The sequence below is a fragment of the Amia ocellicauda genome, unplaced genomic scaffold (assembly GCF_036373705.1).
Source record: "Amia ocellicauda isolate fAmiCal2 unplaced genomic scaffold, fAmiCal2.hap1 HAP1_SCAFFOLD_82, whole genome shotgun sequence".
NCBI lineage: Eukaryota > Metazoa > Chordata > Actinopteri > Amiiformes > Amiidae > Amia > Amia ocellicauda.
Window position 1 is genome coordinate 64922 of NW_027103008.1, and position 20295 is coordinate 85216.

General features: G+C 41.4%; 1 non-coding gene across 1 annotated transcript; it reads left to right on the forward strand.

Annotated features, from left to right (window-relative positions):
* The first annotated feature begins 18653 nt into the window (after positions 1–18653).
* LOC136744075 (U5 spliceosomal RNA) lies at positions 18654–18768 on the forward strand. The gene has a single exon (XR_010815878.1). It is a non-coding gene; the product is annotated as a U5 spliceosomal RNA (small nuclear RNA).
* The last annotated feature ends 1527 nt before the right edge of the window (positions 18769–20295 follow it).

Consider the following 20295-nt stretch of genomic DNA (forward strand, 5'->3'; position numbering starts at 1 on the left):
TATACTGGTTATTTTGGATTATGCCACCAGGTACCCAGAAGCCATTCCACTGCGGACCATGGCTTCAAAAGGTATTGCAAAAGAGCTAATGTTGATGTGTAGTAGGGTGGGGATACCGAGGGAGATATTAACAGATCAGGGCACACCCTTTATGTCTAAGGTTATGACCGATCTGTGTAAATTGTTGCAGGTTAAGCAGTTGAGAACATCAGTCTACCACCCACAAACAGATGGGTTGGTTGAGAGATTTAATAGGACCCTGAAGTCCATGCTAAGAAAGGTAATCGATAAGGATGGGAAAAATTGGGAATTCATGCTGCCCTACTTGATGTCTGCCATTAGGGAAGTCCCACAGGCTTCCCTGGGCTTTTCGCCTTTTGAACTGTTATATGGGAGGCACCCCAGGGGGATATTAGACATAGCCCGTGAAACGTGGGAACACGAGTCCACTCCTTTCCGGAGTGTAGTCGAGCACATCAATGCTATGCAAGAGAGAATAGCCACAGTCACTCCCATTGTGAGAGAGCACCTAAGGCAGGCACAGGAACACCAACAATTCGCCTATAATCGTCAGGCTACACTGAGGGTGTTCCAGCCTGGTGATAGGGTGTTGGTGTTGGTTCCCACTGTAGAATGTAAATTTCTGGCTACGTGGATTGGACCTTATGAGATTATAGAGCGAATACGGGAAGTGAACTATAAGGTTCAGCAACCCGGCCGCCGACCCCCAGAACAAATATATCATGTCAACTTAATAAAAGCCTGGAAGGACAGGGAAGTGTTGATGTTGACTTACCCCCCTCAGCCACTAGGGACACCGAAGGTGAATATTGCAGCTGCCTTGTCACCTGACCAGTTGAAGGAGGTGAACGACTTGATAATACATAATAGGGAAGTTTTCTCAGGCATACCGGGGCGTACCCATTTAGTCTCTCACAACATTGTGTCTCTCCCAGGAAAGAAGGTAAATATGAGGCCTTACAGGGTACCAGAAGCTCGCAGGAACACTATTAGAAATGAGGTTAAGGAAATGCTGGAGGCAGGGGTTATTGAAGAATCCCACAGTGAGTGGTCCAGCCCTATAGTCATGGTTTCCAAACCTGATGGCTCCTGGAGATTCTGTAATGATTTTAGAAAGGTTAATGAAATTTCAAAGTTTGATGCATACCCAATGCCCCGAGTAGATGAATTGTTAGAGAATATTGGGAATGCTCGCTATATTTCAACTATTGACTTAGCCAAGGGCTACTGGCAGATTCCCTTGACCCCGGGTGCCAAAGAAAAAACAGCCTTTGCAACCCCAGATGGTCTGTTTCACTACACAGTGATGCCCTTTGGCCTGCATGGTGCTCCTGCCACCTTTCAAAGGTTGATGGACCACATACTTAGACCACACAGGACGTATGCGGCAGCATATTTAGATGATGTGGTCATTCACAGTCCAGATTGGGAATCACATTTGTCTCAGCTCCAAGCGGTATTGGATTCAATACATGCAGCAGGCCTGATGGCTAATCCAACCAAATGCAATTTGGGGTTGGAAGAGGCCAAATACTTGGGCTATACAGTAGGGAGGGGTATGGTGAAACCCCAAATATCCAAGGTTGAAGCCATAAACTCTTGGCCTAGGCCTGTCAATAAAAAGCAGGTTAGGGCATTTTTAGGGTTAACTGGGTATTACCGGAGGTTTATTCCCAACTATGCTACCTTAGCGGCCCCTCTGACTGATATGACTAAGGCTACAGAACCCAATATGGTTAGATGGGGTGATACAGCAAACCGGGCTTTCCGGAGCCTACAGGAGGCGCTCTGCCGCAACCCCGTTTTAATGGTACCTGACTTTCAGAAAGAATTTATAGTCCGGACGGACGCCTCTGAGGTGGGGATCGGAGTGGTTTTGTCCCAAAGAATGGGTGATCACGAACACCCGGTGTTGTTCCTTAGCAGAAAGTTGGAATCCAATGAAATAAATTATTTGGTAGTTGAAGAAGAATGTTTGGCAGTGAAGTGGGCTTTGGACAGTCTTCGATACTATTTGTTGGGCAGGCACTTCACCCTGATCACTGACCATGCCCCCCTCACTTGGATGCATCGTTCGAAAGACAGGAATGCCCGTGTGATGAGGTGGTTTTTGAGTCTCCAACATTTTCATTTCACCCTGCAGCACAGGCCAGGGAAGGCCATGGGGAATGTTGATGGGCTGTCCCGGGTGCATGCTTTTTTGCGGCTGTCGCTCGACCTATGGGGTCGCAGCTGGGGGGGAGGATGTGGGACAAACCAAGGGGCAGGGTCATACATGGCAGACATGTCAGGCCAGGTCTGCTGCAAGGTCTGCACTCTAGGGAAGAAAACCGACCCTAGACAACTACACTCCCCAGAAACCCTCAGGCAGCCTAATGTGGTCACTTGGTGCTACTTCCTCAATTATTCACCAAGTATATAAGGCGGAAAGATAGAGTCAAGCTAGAAGGTCAGGCCAGAAGCTAGTTTGATTTCTGTTTGTTATTTACGATGAGAACCTTGGAAACAATGTCAAACGGTATGACCTACGTGCCTGTTCCCTAAAACCATGTGTAGACCTATGGACTCTGTTCTATAATGATATATGTTCTGCTTAGTTAGCCTTTAAGATAACATAGTAATGACTTTCTAGCATGTATGCATGTATGTATGTCCAATTGCTTTGACAATACAAATGAATTGAATTGAGAGGGAGAGAGAGAGAGAGAGAGAGAGAGAGAGAGAGAGAGACAGACAGACTGAAAAACAGACAAACAGACACACACACACACACACAGACATACACACACACACACAGAGCCAGCCAGCCAGCCAGCTCAGCGATGACATCACGAGCCTCTCTCAGCTGACTGCTATGACATCACAGAGCACGTACATTCCGTTGCTTGCCGTCTGACAACCACTCAGTCACTGCCAGCCAGACTGGCTGGCTGGCTGGATGTGGGGGATGCTTGCTGCTGCTGCGTACCTTAGCAAGCTTATTTGCTTGACCGGCCTTCCAACTCCTCTGCCCACATGCCCACCTATGCCCGATCTGCTGTTCACCTGGTCACAGCTCCGCCCCAACAAGGCAGATTCTCCCAAAAATGGTACAAACTGATCCACGTTCCCCTCCACGGAAAGCTTTAGCCCAAAATAAGGGACAAATTCTGTAACAACATAATGGATGCCCACCCAACCTGTGACAAAACTGAGAAAAAAGAAAAACGCCAGTCCTCCTGGGGGAGGGACACACAGCCACCCTGGCTGCCCAATATGTCAGCGCCTACCACAGCCTGAGGGACACAGTGACACACGAGCACCGGCTGTAAATATAATGTAAATACTTGTTTGTTATGCATGTCATTGTATTTCAAAAAAGGAATCTGGAAATAGTAAACCTATTTTCTTTATTTGTATGTATTAAAGATCACATTTTTTTACATTTTCATTTTCTGTACTTCATTACATCTTATTGTGATTCATAATTCTATTATTTATTTTCCGTGTAGATGTATGTATGTATGTATGTATGTATGTATATGTATGTATGTCCAATTGCTTTGACAATACAAATGAATTGAATTGAGAGGGAGAGAGAGAAAGAGAGAGAGAGAGAGAGAGAGAGAGAGAGGAATATGAGCTCCTAAAAAACATTTGTTTTTATACATAAGCGGATTTAATTTGTCATTTACAAATGAATATATAGCACTATAAACATACACAGAAGACATGGAATAGAAATTCAGAAGAAAAAGTATTCAAAAAATAATAATTTTAAGAGAAACACAAAAAGAAGAAAGCAGAGAGACAGTTCAGGAAGAAAAGTCAGAAAAGAAAAGCTGAAGACAAGAATTGGAGGTAAGACCTTTCACCTATAGAGACAAATAATTAAACAAAAAAATATGTATTAATAAAATAAATAAGCATTCTCAGTAGTTGACTCAGCCAATGAAAATGCAGAGCTCCAATTTGAATAGAGTGACAGTAGGAGAGAGCCCAACTGCCACTGAGACTGATACAAATCTATCGAACAGCAGTCTGACTGCAGAGCTGCCTTTTGAAATCCGATACCCTGAAGACATTCGCTCTGCACAGGCTATAAGGACTACAAACAAGCTGTGATGAGAGCATCTCCTGAGACCCTCATCCTAGACTACACCGGTAAAGGAGAAAACAGGGTCAAGAACAATCTACTGTTCTACACTCAGTACCCCACCGCCTTTCACAAAACCCTGTGCCAGACATACCCCAATAACAACAAGAGGGGCATTAGCAGAGGCAGGCAGATCTCAGTGCTGGTAGAGAAAGACACAGACAGTGTGATGCTCACTTTTAATGTATACCACAACGGGACCATCATGGTGCAGGACAGCGAGAGCAGCCTGGACCAATTATCTCTCGGCTTCCACACCTCAAAGCAGCAGACTGAGGTAGAGAAACACGAGCCAGAGCCGGCCACCCTGCAGTCTGCCCCCAGCCACACGGAGCCAGACAGTGCCCCATCTCCCACAGACTGCCCCCCTGTCTCCCCAAAACTCTCCAGCAACATTAAAACACTAAAGGAATGCCTATCAGTGCTGGAGCTGAAGTTTGCGGAGTTCAGGGACTAAAGATGCACCACAAGGCTGAGATCCATAAGCTGAGAGCAGCAGTGAGAGACCAGGAGGAGCAGAGCCAAACCCTGAGGACGGAGCTGCACAGAGCGAGGGAGGAGCTGACCAGGACACCCCAGCACAGCCAGCTGAGGAGCCTGCAGAGCCAGCTGGAGAAGCTAAGAGAGGAGCACAGAGACTGCACTGCACTGACCCCACAACACCTACAACCCCTGACGCACCCACTGACGCACCCACTGATCCACCCACACTCCCCACCACTCCTGACACCCCCACTATCACCAGACCTGCCACTAATACACAAACCCCTGAAACGCCACTCCCCTAAAACACACCCGCTGCCCCCACCACTCCCGACGCAAAACCCGGAGTGGCAGGTCAACACAGAGGTGGTCATTCTGAGCGACTCCAATGGGAAGTTCCTGGATGAGAGGCGCCTCTTCCCTGGGCGAAAAGTGAAAAAGCTTTGGTGCCCGACAGCACAGAGAGCCCTGGAGCTGCTCTCCAAGAGGAGGCTGTGCCAGGTCAAACACATCCTCATCCACACCGGCACTAACGACCTGAGTGCCCGCAGGGGCGATGTGGCCTCAGCCCTGAGACAGGTGGCAAAGAAAGCCACAGAGGAATTCCAAACTGCCAAAATCACCATCTCCACACTGCTGCCCCGCACAGACGTGCCCCTGCACATCATCCAGGCCATCAACGCAGAAGTATCCCGAAGATGTGCCCTCCTCCCCAACGTCCACCTGGCACACCACTGAGACATCCAGCCACATCACCTGTATGACCACGTCCACCTCAACAAGACGGGTGTGAGGAAGGTCCGTTTTTAGTGTTTCTCTGAACACATCCAAGCTTACCTAGGCGCTACATATTATTTTCAATTACCCGTAATTCTGATCTGTATTTTGGCTTGTTAATAGAAGTTATTGAAGTTGGACTCCTAATTCAAAATAACCAATATGTATCTCAACGTAATTTACTGACAGACATCACTCTTTATCACTTTCACTTTTGAAGGAACTGCTTTGTATTCTGTGTATTGTTTTATTGTAGTGCTGCTTCCTTTCTTGGCCAGGTTTTACTTGCAAAAGTGATTTTATTCTCAATGTAAGCTCAAAGTCAAATAGTTTAAATAAGAAAACAATGTATTGAAATGAGAACATCATGAACCTGTGTAATTGTGCTGAAGGACAAGCACTGAAAGCAGAGAGAATTTTGTGTTTGGCATTGAATAGCCTTAAAGAAAACTATGCCGTTTTTGGAAACTTTCATATTTAAGTTGAATGTAGGCAAAAACATTCCAGTCACTCTGAAGAGAGAATACAGTTTACTGTTCGAATAAGTAGCCCCTGAATTGAAGATAAAAATCAAAAGTGCTGTTCGTAATTAGTTTACACTTTTACATCAGATGTCTTGTTTTTGCGTTCCAAATTGAGGAGTTGTGGCATATAATGTAAATGAAGTTACTTCACTAGTAGTGCGATTTTTACGTTGTGTATGTGTGTTTGTATATATGAACTCATACATTTTTTAAAGATTGTATTTGGAAAACAAATTCAGGTATAGCACGTGTCCCCCTTTTGAATGGGTTCTATATATAACATTTTAAAACGAATGGTTCTGTGTAGAACGCTATGTTTGGGGGTTCTTCATGTAACCCCTTTGAAGGGGTTCTACATAGAACCATAAAGGGATCCACCAGAGCGATTACTCGAGGAACCCTTTATGGTTCTGTGCAGAACAATTTCTTCTAAGAGTGTGGAGTGTCGCCACACAATTTCTCTCAGAGGGCTTTTGACCAATGGCAATCCAATCCTGAATGACGTCACCACTATCCTGTTGTACTTTATGGGAGAGATGTATTAAGTAGTTTATAATGAGAAGAATAACAATAATCGCCTGTTTTTCATAGTTGCCTATAGGTTTTGTATCCATTGTCTCCTTCATATTAGGAAAGGAAGTTGATCCATAGCCTACTCAGAGACAACTGAGAGTTGGTCTCTGAGCAGCAGCACAAAGGGGTCGAGTCTCTCAATGTCCGTGTGTTGGAGATATTCCACCATATTGGTCCCAGCCTTTAAAACAATGTTAAAGAAGATGTTAAAGATATTGTAGAAATATATTGCAGAAGAGCAGAACTACAATCACACTTTTTCAATGCTATTGCTGTTTTCTACCTCCCTGGTGAGGTACCAATGCGGGAAGTTTGAGAGAGTATTTCTAAAATGTGTATGATCCAATACACACAGTTATTTAAAAAGCTGACGTCTTGTACATGCTCACCAGAACCAAGCCTAATTAAATAACACATTTAATATTAAATAAGTACATGTGCAGTAGCCACTTGGACAATTACAGATCCCCAGGTCAAAACACAACAGAAAGACATGGAAGATCGTATTTTCAAATCACATCTGTGGCCCCCATAACTGTAATTTGGTATTAGTGGGTCAAAGGATTTATTTGGTTCAAGTGATAATAAGATCATATTTTGAAAACAAACACTACAGGATGTCATATTTAAAATGACTGTGAGTACCTTTCTTTAGTGACGGTTCTGAGGGGGGCAGGGATTAGTTGAGTGTGCTAATTGGAGCTGTGAAGTGTGCAGAGAAAATACAAATGTTTTCTTTTAATATGAAAACAAAGAACTTTTTTTTAACACCGACCTGGGATTGTGTTTCTTTCCAAGTTTCCTTATTGTTTCTGAGAAGAGACTGTTCACTTGCAAAGTGAACTGGACCTGTGTGACTCGCAGGTAAGGAGAGCCCGTGTTGAACTAAGATGGCTACAGTGAGTTTTCCTGGACAAAGCTCGGGCAAAGGATAGCGCAGAGTGCACCTGCACCTGAGATTGTGTTGAGAAGCTTTGTGATAAGAGCAGGTAAAGAGGGAAAAGAAACACAAGTATTTTCTTTGTTTGAAGAACACATTTTGTTTTAACTGAAACGGGACTACAACTTTTGAAAGGAAATAGTTGCTAGTGCACTGTATTTTTATTGAGTTTATTAGAAGAAAAAAGCTTATATTTTGGACAGAACGAACTCGTTTGGCATGCAACTAGCAGCAAACGATGTGAAGCAAACAAAACAGTTAGCAAGTTAGCAAGTTACAGTCTGTCCTAGGTCCGGGGGTGCTTATGGTTGTTTATGGGTTCCCTTACCTTAGCCAGTGTCATGTACGGGTGTCCGTACCTTACTGGAGTGTTTGTTTTTATTATAATATATATACATAATATAATATATAATAATGTAATATTTCAGATAAATCGTCACAGTGAGTGACACCAGCATTATTGTTTTTTTGAGAAATAAAAAAACAGAATGTAGAGAAGAAAATGTTGGAAGGAAGTTGGGAGAAAGACTGGTCTCCGAAGGAGCACCGGGACTGGTGGAAGCAACAACAACCAGATAAGACAGAGAAAGGAATTGTGATATTGTGTCAGGTTGGTGAGAATCAAGAAAAGAAAATAACAGAAATGGAAGATCATCATAAACAGTAATGTGAATTGAGAGAAGAAGTTGTGAAAAATACGATAGAATTAATAGAACTACAAGGCAAATTAGAAGGGCAAGAAAAGTGGTCAGAAAAGGTGAAGGTGTAGGTGCGCGATGTGCTGCCGTGTTAGGAGCGCGTCGCGACACAGATCACTCCGAGGACGACAGGCCCGATTGGGATGATTTAGATCGCAAAGCATGGGAATATGAAAAAGGAGGTTTTGCTAGCGCTCCTCCCCCATATAATCCGGAATATAAATCAATCACTGATTTTGGTTATAATAATACATTGTATCCAGATATGACCGCTCTGAAAACGGTCCCAGCTGCACCCATGCAAGTCAAAACTAGACAGAGTAAAGAGGAAGGTCAATCAATAGTCTATACGACTAAAACCCATGTCCCCTTCTCCCCAGGAGAAAAAGAAATGATATGGGCGTCCCTCCCAAAATTAAAACCAAACCAGGGTAACACAACTTTTTGGGATATTCTAGATGAAAAGATGGTTATTCACCTCCTTCACCCGCACGATGTACACATCATCGTGAAGGCTAAATGTCCGCCCAACATTTGGATACAGTTACTACGAGAATATCAGACCGGGGAGTGGGCTAATGTAGCCTCTACAGATGAGGAGGAAATAACAGAACTTTTTCACAATGGATCAAGAAAACTGAGATAGTGAAATAATGAAATAATCGAGTGGGATTATTTGACATTTTATTCTAAATAATCATAAGCTTAAATAATAAGTTATAAGGGCTGTTTGAGACACTGCAGGGTCAATAAAACATGCCACAGATCGGATATCTGAATTATCTTTAGATATCAATGTGTATGTGCTTTGTGTGTTTATGTATATGTATAGTTTGAAGGTGATATAAGGTAAATGTCTATGTTTTGGCAATCATTTTAGAATTATATTTAAAAATGTAACAACAGATTTATCATATTCATGAGGATCTTTGGCTCTATACAGAGTGCCTCAAGCATCAGAAATCAGAAAGAAAGACTATTATAAGAAAAGTAATCCAAAATATACATTGAATAAACAGATGGATAATAATAGTAATACATAAATAGTCATGGTGTCTCCACAAGAAGAACCAGAATTTGTTTGTTAAACATCATGTTATGGACAAGCTCTGTCAAAAGTCAAATTCAAGGAAACGAAAGGCTAGAAGAGAGCCTGGTGCAGCCCTGACAGCCTGTGAAAGCAGGAGAATGTAAACAGTCTGGTGACATGTTACAGTCTTTCAGAAAATGTTTGGTTATTGGTGCCTAGCATATAATACCTGAAATGAAAGTCAAAGTAGACCATGGTTTTAAGATGAGTGATGTAGGAAAAGGGTAAGATACCGCAGAAGTATAAGATTACAACTATAGAATAAGTAAGCTCAAGTAATATAAAATGCTTTACAGGAGAAAAGTAAGAATGGAAAGGGAGAGTAAAAGAGAAGGTGTCCTAGGATTATGGGAATCATTATTGAGATCAATGGCCTATTGGCTAATATTTTGTTAGGTACATATATGACTTCAATAAACGAATAATGGAGTGACATCTGTATAAATATAAATAAAACATATTGATAAAAAAACCTGAATACATTTCTTGTAAGAAATTAAGAATAGGAGAAAGAATAGCTGTTAGAATGCAGAGCAATGTTAACCAAAGTTGAAGAGGGTTTGAGTAAGTTGACGAGGGTCTGAGTAAGTTGATAAGGCTTGGGAAGCAGGAAAAGGTGAGTTTGATGTGTGTGAGACAAATGTGCTGCCACTTTTAGCACAGAGAGCTTCTGATGGTGATTGAATGAAACGTGGGAAAATAAATAAACTTGATGTAGGATAAATGAATAAATAATTGAATGAGATATGAGCCGCAGAGACCTCCCACATTGGAAAGTGGACTACAGCAGATAATCCTCTCCTCTCCCAGGGCAGGGTGATTAAGTGGGGATGCGTGTGAAGAGTGCAGGTGGACCCAGGTGAGTTGTGAAAGAAAGAAGAAACAAAAATAATAAGGCACGCGTGCAAACAATCAAAATAATACTAAGTGAATAACAAATTAAACAATAAAGAGAAAGATAATCAACACACATAATAATGGCAATATAGAACCAAACAAAATACACAAGCCATATTGCATAAAGTGAAGTGAAATATAAATATAATAAGTAATGGTGATTAAGGAGCTAATTAACACCGTCCGTGACATTTACATTGGTTGGGTGTGTGTTTTATTGAAATACAAAATAATTCTATTTTTCCGAAGTGCTGAACTTTAATACAGTCTAGAAAGATTAATATTTTTTGTCTTGGGCTATATTATTATTACCATAGTTTTTCTATTGTATAAGTATCTTGGAGTAGAGGCATAGGTGGGCATGTGGGCAGAGGAGTAGGAAGGCCGGTCAAGCAAATAAGCTTGCTAAGGTACGCAGCAGCAGCAAGCAGCCCCCACATCCAGCCAGCCAGCCAGTCTGGCTGGCAGTGACTGAGTGGTTGACAGACGGCAAGCAACGGAATGTACGTGCTCTGTGATGTCATAGCAGTCAGCTGAGAGAGGCTCGTGATGTCATCGCTGAGCTGGCTGGCTGGCTGGCGGGCTGGCTGGCTCTGTGTGTGTGTGTTTTTCTGTTTGTCAGTCTGTCTGTCTGTCTCTCTCTCTCTCTCTCTCCCTCTCAATTCATTTGTATTGTCAAAAGCAATTGGACATACATACATTCATACATATATATATATATATATATATATATATATATATATACATACATACATACATGCTAGAAAGTCATTACTATGTTATCTTAAAGGCTAACTAAGCAGAACATATATCATTATCGAACAGAGTTCATAGGTCTATACATGGTATTAGGGAACAGGCACGTAGGTCATTCTGTTTGACATTGTCTCCAAGGTTCTCATTGTAAATAACAAAGACAAATCAAACTACCTTATGGCCTCCTGACCTTCTAGCTTGACCTTATCTTTCTTAAGTATACAAGAGAGAAAAACAGTTGTGAGAAAAGAATTTCTAACTTTCCTTCCACACATACATACATACATACATACATACATACATACAAACCAGAGGCATGCAAAAAAATATAAAGAGGAAGAAAATGTTGTATAGCACATACAAAAGGGATGGTGATGAAACAAAATACATAGAATATGTTGAGCTGCAAAGAGATCTTAAGAAAGGGATCAGGAAAGCAAAGAGGGAAATAGAAAGAAACATAGCTCTTGGAGCTACAACCAATGCAATGAGCTTTTTTCAAAATTACAACAGCAAGCGGTCAATTAAGGAGGAGGTGAAACAGATAAAGGGCAAAAATTGAGGTATCTTGGAAAACGAACAAGATGTGGCAAATATTCTAAATGAGTATTTCACAGAGGTTTTTACAAAAGAAAAAACAGATGACATGCCACAGGTTGACAATCAATCCAGTCAAACCCTAAGAGAGATGAGGATAAATAAGGAGGAGGTACTAAAGGGACTAGCAGAATTAAAATCAAACAAATCACCTGGGCCAGATGGGATATTTCCAACAGTTCTTAAAGAAATGAGGGAAATTATGTATAGGCCGCTAACTCGATTATTCCAAATGACACTTAGAACAGGGGATGTTCCCACTGACTGGAAGACAGCAAATTTCATACCAATCCACAAGAAAGGGGACAAAACTGAGCCAGGAAATTACAGACCAATCAGTCTCACCTGCATCACCAGTAAAATGTTGGAAAAAATGATTAGACAGAAAATAGAGGAGCATCTCAATGAAAACCATATTCTTGGAGATAGTCAACATGGGTTTAGACGAGGCAGATCATGTCTTACTAACTTAATACATTTTTTTGAACATGGAACTGCAGCTGTAGATCACGTGAAAGCATATGATATGATATACTTAGATTTTCAAAAAGCTTTTGATAAGGTTCCACACCAAAGACTGATCCTCAAATTGGAAGCTGTAGGCATTCAGGGTCATGTAAGTAGATGGATTATGAACTGGTTGATGTATAGGAAACAGATTAGAGGAGTCACTTCTAACTGGAGTGAGGTTGTTAGTGGAGTTCCACAGGGATCAGTACTAGGGCCTTTGCTTTTTCTAATCTATATTAATGATCTGGACTCTGGGATACTTAGCAACCTTGTCAAATTTGCAGATGATACTAAAATAGGTGGCTTAGCAGATACAATCTTGGCAGCACATGCTATTCAGAGGAACTTAGATAAATTCAGTTGTGGGCTGACACCTGGCAAATGAAATTCAATGTGGACAAGTGCAAGGTAATACATGCAGTAAAACAAAAATGTCCACTATAATTACACTATGGGAGGTACAGATCTAGATGAAGTAATGCATGAGAAAGACCTAGGAATCTATGTGGATTCACTTTCTCCATCCAAACAATGTGAGGAAGCAATACAAAAGGCATACAGAATGCTAGGGTATATCGTCAAAAGTGTAGAATTTAAAACAAGGGAAGTAATGTTAAGACTGTACAATGCGCTAGACCTCATCTGGAATACTGTGTACAGTTCTGGGCACCACACTTCAAGAAGGATATTGCTGCTTTAGAGGCAGTTCAGAGGAGAGCAACCAGACTTATTCCAGGTCTGAAGGGAAAGTCCTACTCGGAGAGACTGAGGGAACTGAACCTTTTCACCCTGGAACAGAGGAGATTACGTGGGGACTTGATCCAAGTCTTCAAAATCATGAAAGGTTCCTCAAACCAGAGGAGCTTTTCCAGATCAGCAGGGACACACGCACCAGGGGACAACAAATGGAAATTGGGCTTCAAGGCATTCAAGATGGAAAGTGGTAGAAGCTGAAAGTTTGGGAACATTTAAAAATAGACTGGATAGGATCCATGGATCACTTAGATATTAATGGACACCAAACGAGCATGATGGGTCGAATGGCCTCCTCTCGTTTGTAAACTTTCTTATGTTCTTATGTTCTTATGTTCTTATGAATGTTCCCTAAGCATGTTTCAAATGTTCCCTAATTTATGTTACAAATGTGCCTTAGCACCTCTCTCTCTCTCTCTCTCTCTCTCTCTCTCTCTGTCTCAATTCAGTGCATTTGTATTGTCAAAGCAATTGGACATGCATACATACATACATACATATATATGGAAAATAAACAATATGTGTACATCTCTGCATTAATGGTGCCCTAACAGATGTGCAAGTTACATGACAGACAGACAGACAGACACTCACACACACTTTCACACACACACACACACACACACTTTCACAGACAGACAGACAGACACACACACACACACACACACACACACACTTGTATACCTGACACGTATAGAAGACTGGATAGGGAGATATAAATAGCAATGGGGAGACTCTTGTACTTGGTGTGGCTCTATCCATATAGTGGGGCCAGCAGCCACTTAGCAGGTGTAGCAATAGAAGCTCAGCCTGGGGAGACTGGATTTAGCATTTCCTCTCCATTTTGATAAGTATCCATAATCATTTCTGCAAAATACTTCTATGATACCTATGTATGTTTTTTACTTGTACTATATTATACTATCAAGTATCAGTGTACACATACAATGTGACCTGTTACATTAATACAGAGGCCACGGAAGGCCAGATCAGTAATAGCCACTGTCCCCTGATATTACACTTTTTTACAATCACTTTGGCACTCATTTCAGAACCTTGATGTCATTTTTCAAAACTCTAGACACAAAACTCACACCCGATGATCAAAATGCACATTTTTCAATTGCTTGGATACAATACACATCAACCTCAGATCATTTGTTCATTGAACTAAAATGATACAACTTAACGTCAAAGTATTACCATTTCAAAATGCAATTCACACATTACATCTGAGATCACTGTCTATTCATTTCATTACAAAGATCTAACTATCAATTGATACAGCTGCTCAAAATGATAAGTGACTGTTGCATTACTCTTAATTCATAGTTTTATGGAAACTGACGAACAGTATTCCATGTTTCGATCATGAAAGTTTCAGGATAATGAGATCCATTGACACCAATAACCGAGGAGCATGAACCAGTTGGACTACATTATCTATGGATGTAATATTTCATCATCATTCATCATCATGTAGCACTTTTCCACACCATGTTTTCAGTGTGGAAGGAAAGTTAGAAATTCTTTCTCTAATACCTGTTTTTCTCTCTTGTATACTTAAGAAAGATAAGGTCAAGCTAGAAGGTCAGGCCAGAAGGTAGTTTGATTTCTGCTTGTTATTTACGATGAGAATCTTGGAGACAATGTCAAACAGTATGATTGAAGTGCCTGCTCCCTAATCCATGTGTTGATCTATGAACTCTGTCCTATAATGATATAAATTCTGCTTAGCTAACTTTTAAGATAACATAGTAATGACTTTCTGATTATAACCAGCTCTTTGATTTTTGTGTATAAAAGCTCTGACTGTTAAAATGAAGGCAGAGCGACTTTGGGATCTTCTTGAGTCACTGTTCCTCTCCACGCTGCGTGTATTAAAGGCATTGCAACTAACGCTCCAACCTGGTTGAAGATGATTGTTCTTCCACATCAGATTTGACATTACTGTATGTATGCAGGCCCTTGTAATTGCTTTTCCAATACTGCCAACTGGTTATTGATGATTGATTTCACATTGTGGTACGAGTATCGAGTGAAATGAGTGCTATCCACCCCAGCAACACAGTGATAACATGGAGCCGGCAGGTCATCCAGGTCACAATAGAGGTCAAGCAGTGGGAGGAGGAAGACGTGGTGGTCAAAGGAATGGAAGGGGACATGCACCCCTTCTGAGAGGTGGTCGTGGGCCTCGTCATAGAGGAGGGCTTAGGCCTCACCAGAGAGGCAGCCATGGGCCTCATTTGAGAGGTGTTGGGGGAACGTGGTAGAGGACAAGGCCACGGACCAGACAGCGGCAGCAACAGCAAATAGTGTCCAGTGAAATCCGAGAAATAGTTGTAGAACATGTTGTAAATCATGGCATGACCATGACTGAGGCAGCTACAATGATTCAATCAAACCTCAGAATCAACTCAGGATCAACTGTGGCCTCAATCATCAGAAATTTCCGTACTGAGAAGCGGCAAGTCTTCAGCATGCACTAAACATTAGGCTACTCTCAATTGTCAAATGACTGTATACTGCATACCAATGTGTAGCACAGAGTATAGTGTGCCTTTTGAAAGAAATGCAGACAGAGTGAAGCAGCTGATGACTGAGTATGTTCAGGTATGTTCAGTTTCAAGATGCCTCTTGTGAAAAATGGTTGTGAGAACCTGAACCTGAACACAGGGCTGATGGAAATTTAGAAGTACAGTAATCAATCCTTTGTTTTGCTTTTTACACTAAGCCAGGTGAGGAACACTGCAGTTGACATTTTACTGTAGTTTTGTTCGTTTTTGTAGCTAATTATTTTTGCATGGATTCAAAGAAACCTATGGTGTGATTTGATTGTATTGCATCAATACATTTCAGATTTTGTTCAATGATTCCACTGTGTCTGTAGTATTCTCTCTACTAGTCCTTTTACAGTGATGTATTTATGTGTAGTACCATAATGAAACATGTATCACATATTTTGTACTACAATATTTAATGATTGTACGAACAACTACACAGTGAAACTATCGGTATCTTCTGTGTTACTATGTTACTATGGTATTTCATGATAAATGAGTTATTTGAACCAACAAGTCTGCAAGTGCTAGGTTTCTTTAAAGATATGAATGCACAATGCAATGTTTTGAACATTGGACAGCCTGTGTTACAAGTGATGACCGTTTTGAGTTTTGTGTCTAGAGTTTTGAAAAATGACATCAAGGTTCTGAAATGAGTGACAAAGTGATTGTAAAAAACTGTATATTCATCCTATTTAATGTGCTCTTTTAAAATGTACTTTTCTTTTTTATGTTGCCATTTCTGTTCTACCAATGTTTCAGTTGTTAGCCAAAGATTGACAGAGTACATCTCATACACACAGGCCAGACAGCAAGGATTTCTTTTTGAAATTCAATTACAAATGCTGCATGAACTCATCAATACGATTAGAGCTCCTGAAAGCAATATAACTAACTCACTCTACAGCATCTCATTAGCAGTGAAAAGAAACCAAGAAAGTTGGGACAGTCGACTGTTTACCACTATGTAACATCACCTTTTCTTTTAATAACACTTATTAAGCACTTGGGCACTGAAGACACCACTTGGTTAAGTTTAGCAAGCGGGATTTTCCCCCATTCATCCATTATGCATTTCCTCAGCTGCGCAACTGCACAGGGCCTTCGTTGTCTTAATTTGCAGTTCATAGTGCGCCACACATTCTCAATTCGGAGACAGGTCAGGACTGCAGGCAGGCCATGCTAGCACCCGCACTCTCTGCCTATGCAACCATGCGCTTGAAATCTGGGCAGAATGTGGTTTGGCGTTATCCTGCTGAAAAATGCAGGTACGTCCCTGGAAAAGACGATGTCTGGATGGCAGCATATGTTGCTCCAAAATGTGTACATCTCTTTCTGCAAAAATGGTGCCCTCACAGATGTGCGAGTTACATGACAGACACTCATACACACTGTCACACCCATACACACACAAACACACACTTTCACAGACAGACACACGCACACACACACACACACACACACTTTCACAGACAGACAGACAGACACACACACTTTCACACACAATCACTTTCACAGACAGACACACACACACACTTTCACACAGAGACAGACACACACACACTTACATACATACATACATACATACATACATACAGTGAGGGAAAAAAGTATTTGATCCCCTGCTGATTTTGTACGTTTGCCCACTGACAAAGAAATGATCAGTCTATAATTTTAATGGTAGGTGTATTTTAGCAGTGAGAGACAGAATAACAACAAGAAAATCCAGAAAAACGCATTTCAAAAAAGTTATAAATTGATTTGCATGTTAATGAGGGAAATAAGTATTTGATCCCCTATCAATCAGCAAGATTTCTGGCTCCCAGGTGTCTTTCATACAGGTAACGAGCTGAGATTAGGAGCACTCTCTTAAAGGGAGTGCTCCTAATCTCAGCTCGTTACCTGTATAAAAGACACTTGTCCACAGAAGCAATCAATCAATCAGATTCCAAACTCTCCACCATGGCCAAAGAGCTGTCCAAGGATGTCAGGGACAAGATTGTAGACCTACACAAGGCTGGAATGGGCTACAAGACCATCACCAAGCAGCTTGGTGAGAAGGTGACAACAGTTGGTGCGATTATTCGCAAATGGAAGAAACACAAAATAACTGTCAGTCTCCCTCAGTCTGGGGCTCCATGCAAGATCTCACCTCGTGGAGTTTCAATGATCATGAGAACGGTGAGGAATCAGCCCAGAACTACATGGGAGGATCTTGTTAATGATCTCAAGGTAGCTGGGACCATAGTCACCAAGAAAACAATTGGTAACACACTATGCCGTGAAGGACTGAAATCCTGCAGCGCCCGCAAGGTCCCCCTGCTCAAGAAAGCACATGTACAAACCCGTCTGAAGTTTGCCAATGAACATCTGAATGATTCAGAGGAGAACTGGGTGAAAGTGGTCTCAGATGAGACCAAAATCAAGCTCTTTGCCATCAACTCAACTTGCCGTGTTTGGAGGAGGAGGAATGACCCCAAGAACACCATTCCCACCATCAAACATGGAGGTGGAAACATTATGCTTTGGGGCTGTTTTTCTGCTAAGGGGACAGGACAACTGCACCGCATCAAAGGGACGATGGACGGGGCCATGTACCGTCAAATCATGGGTGAGAACCTCCTTCCCTAAGCCAGGGCATTGAAAATGGGTCAAATACTTATTTCCCTCATTAACATGCAAATCAATTTATAACTTTTTTGAAATGCATTTTTCTGGATTTTCTTGTTGTTATTCTGTCTCTCACTGCTAAAATACACCTACCATTAAAATTATAGACTGATCATTTCTTTGTCAGTGGGCAAACGTACAAAATCAGCAGGGGATCAATTACTTTTTTCCCCCACTGTACATACATATATATGGAAAAGAAACATTACAAGTATAAATCACAATAAGATGTAATAAAGTACAGATAAACAAAGTGTAATAAAATGTGATCTGTTTGAAAATGCAGGGACGTCACTGGAAAAGATGATGTCTGGATGGCAGCATATGTTGCTCCAAAATGTGTACATCTCTTCTGCAAAAATGGTGCCCTCACAGATGTGCGAGTTACATGACAGACAGACAGACAGACAGACACTCACACACACTGTCACACCCACACACACACTTTCACAGAGAGACATATACACACACACACACACACACACACACTTTCACACAGAGACAGGCACACACACACACACACACACACACACATACATACATACATATGGAAAAGAAACAATACTTTTATAAATCACAATAAGATGTAATAAAGTACAGAAAAACTAAATGTAAGAAAATGTGATCTTTAATACACACAAATATGTATGGCTGGTCGGATGCGTCTTGGACTCGGGTTCCTCTTCATTACGTATAACGCTTTTGCCTTTTGCTAAAGCTTTCCGTGGAGGGGATCGTGGGTGAGTTTGTACCATTCTTGGGGGGCTCTGCCTTGTTGGGGCGGAGCTGTGATCCAGGTGAACAGCAGATCGGGCATAGGTGGGCATGTGGGCAGAGGAGTAGGAAGGCCGGTCAAGCAAATAAGCTTGCTAAGGTACGCAGCAGCAGCAAGCAGCCCCCCCATCCAGCCAGCCAGCCAGTCTGGCTGGCAGTGACTGAGTGGTTGACAGACGGCAAGCAACGGAATGTACGTGCTCTGTGATGTCATAGCAGTCAGCTGAGAGAGGCTCGTGATGTCATCGCTGAGCTGGCTGGCTGGCTGGCTCTGTGTGTGTGTGTGTCTGTGTCTGTCTGTTTTTCTGTTTGTCAGTCTGTCTGTCTGTCTCTCTCTCTCTCTCTCTCTCTCTCTCTCTCCCTCTCAATTCAATTCATTTGTATTGTCAAAGCAATTGGACATACATACATACATACATACATATATGTAGCGTAAGGTACACTTATACATTTCAATTAAAGAAGTGAATTCATAGTATCACCTTATCACGAATCCTGGAGTCTTGTAGAACTCAATTTCTGTAATAATTGGACGCAGACACCAATTCCAAAGATATAAATTGTCAAATTTATTTAAAAACAAAGACTAAATGTAGCACTACACTAATTATACAAAAGGGAAAAACTAATTAAAATTCAACTCTAGATCAACAAATCAAAGACAAATCACTTCCGTGACCAAATCAAAGACCATGGGATCCCATAGGATAACACACAAATCGTTAAACAAAAAAGGTTATAAACACATTGACTACAATACCGGTTAGTAATTCTAGGAATCACTAAGAAACAGTTGAAAGTGCTAAATTGCAGTTTCAGAAGATGAAAAAAAACTGTAACTGATGGGATATGTAGTACTTTATACTCGAGTGGTCTATGCGATTACACCCTGTTGGTGTTATTAAGAACGCCAAGTACCAGAATGCAGAGCGGGACTGTTTTTTGTGCCGTGACTTGTCGGGGGAAAAACGCGCAGAAAAAACGGACGAGAAGGTGAAGGTAGTATGGCGGTGATGCACGCGTTGGTGAAGTGGGAAAGCGGGGTCGACAAAGACTCTTACAGCGTGATTCCCACTGCTTGCTTTCGCAATTTTGATTTATTCAGCATTGCTGATGATGACGAAGAGACGACTCGAAACTTCAGAGCAGAGTGGAGAGACACGAACAAACCTCCAAAAGGTGGATGGCCTGTCCATGAAGCGCAGATCATTATGACTGGTAACAATGTTTATTTAAAAAAAAAACATTAAAGTCTTTACATGCTATTTGATATATACAATCACAGTATATTTGAAATGAATGTTTAAGTTATTAATGTGTTGTACTTCTAACATACTCTTATAACATGGTAGGTGGTGGTGAGGGCGCTAAAAACTCGTCATACTTGACTGGCATTTGTAAGAACGATTTATTGTGTGTTGTGCTTTACAATAAAATCCCCCAAATCACAAAATAAATTAAACCAGATATAATTTAACTTCAGTTTTGATTCAGTGTTGGCTGTTCATCTTAATTTGTATGGTCAAAGCACAGTAT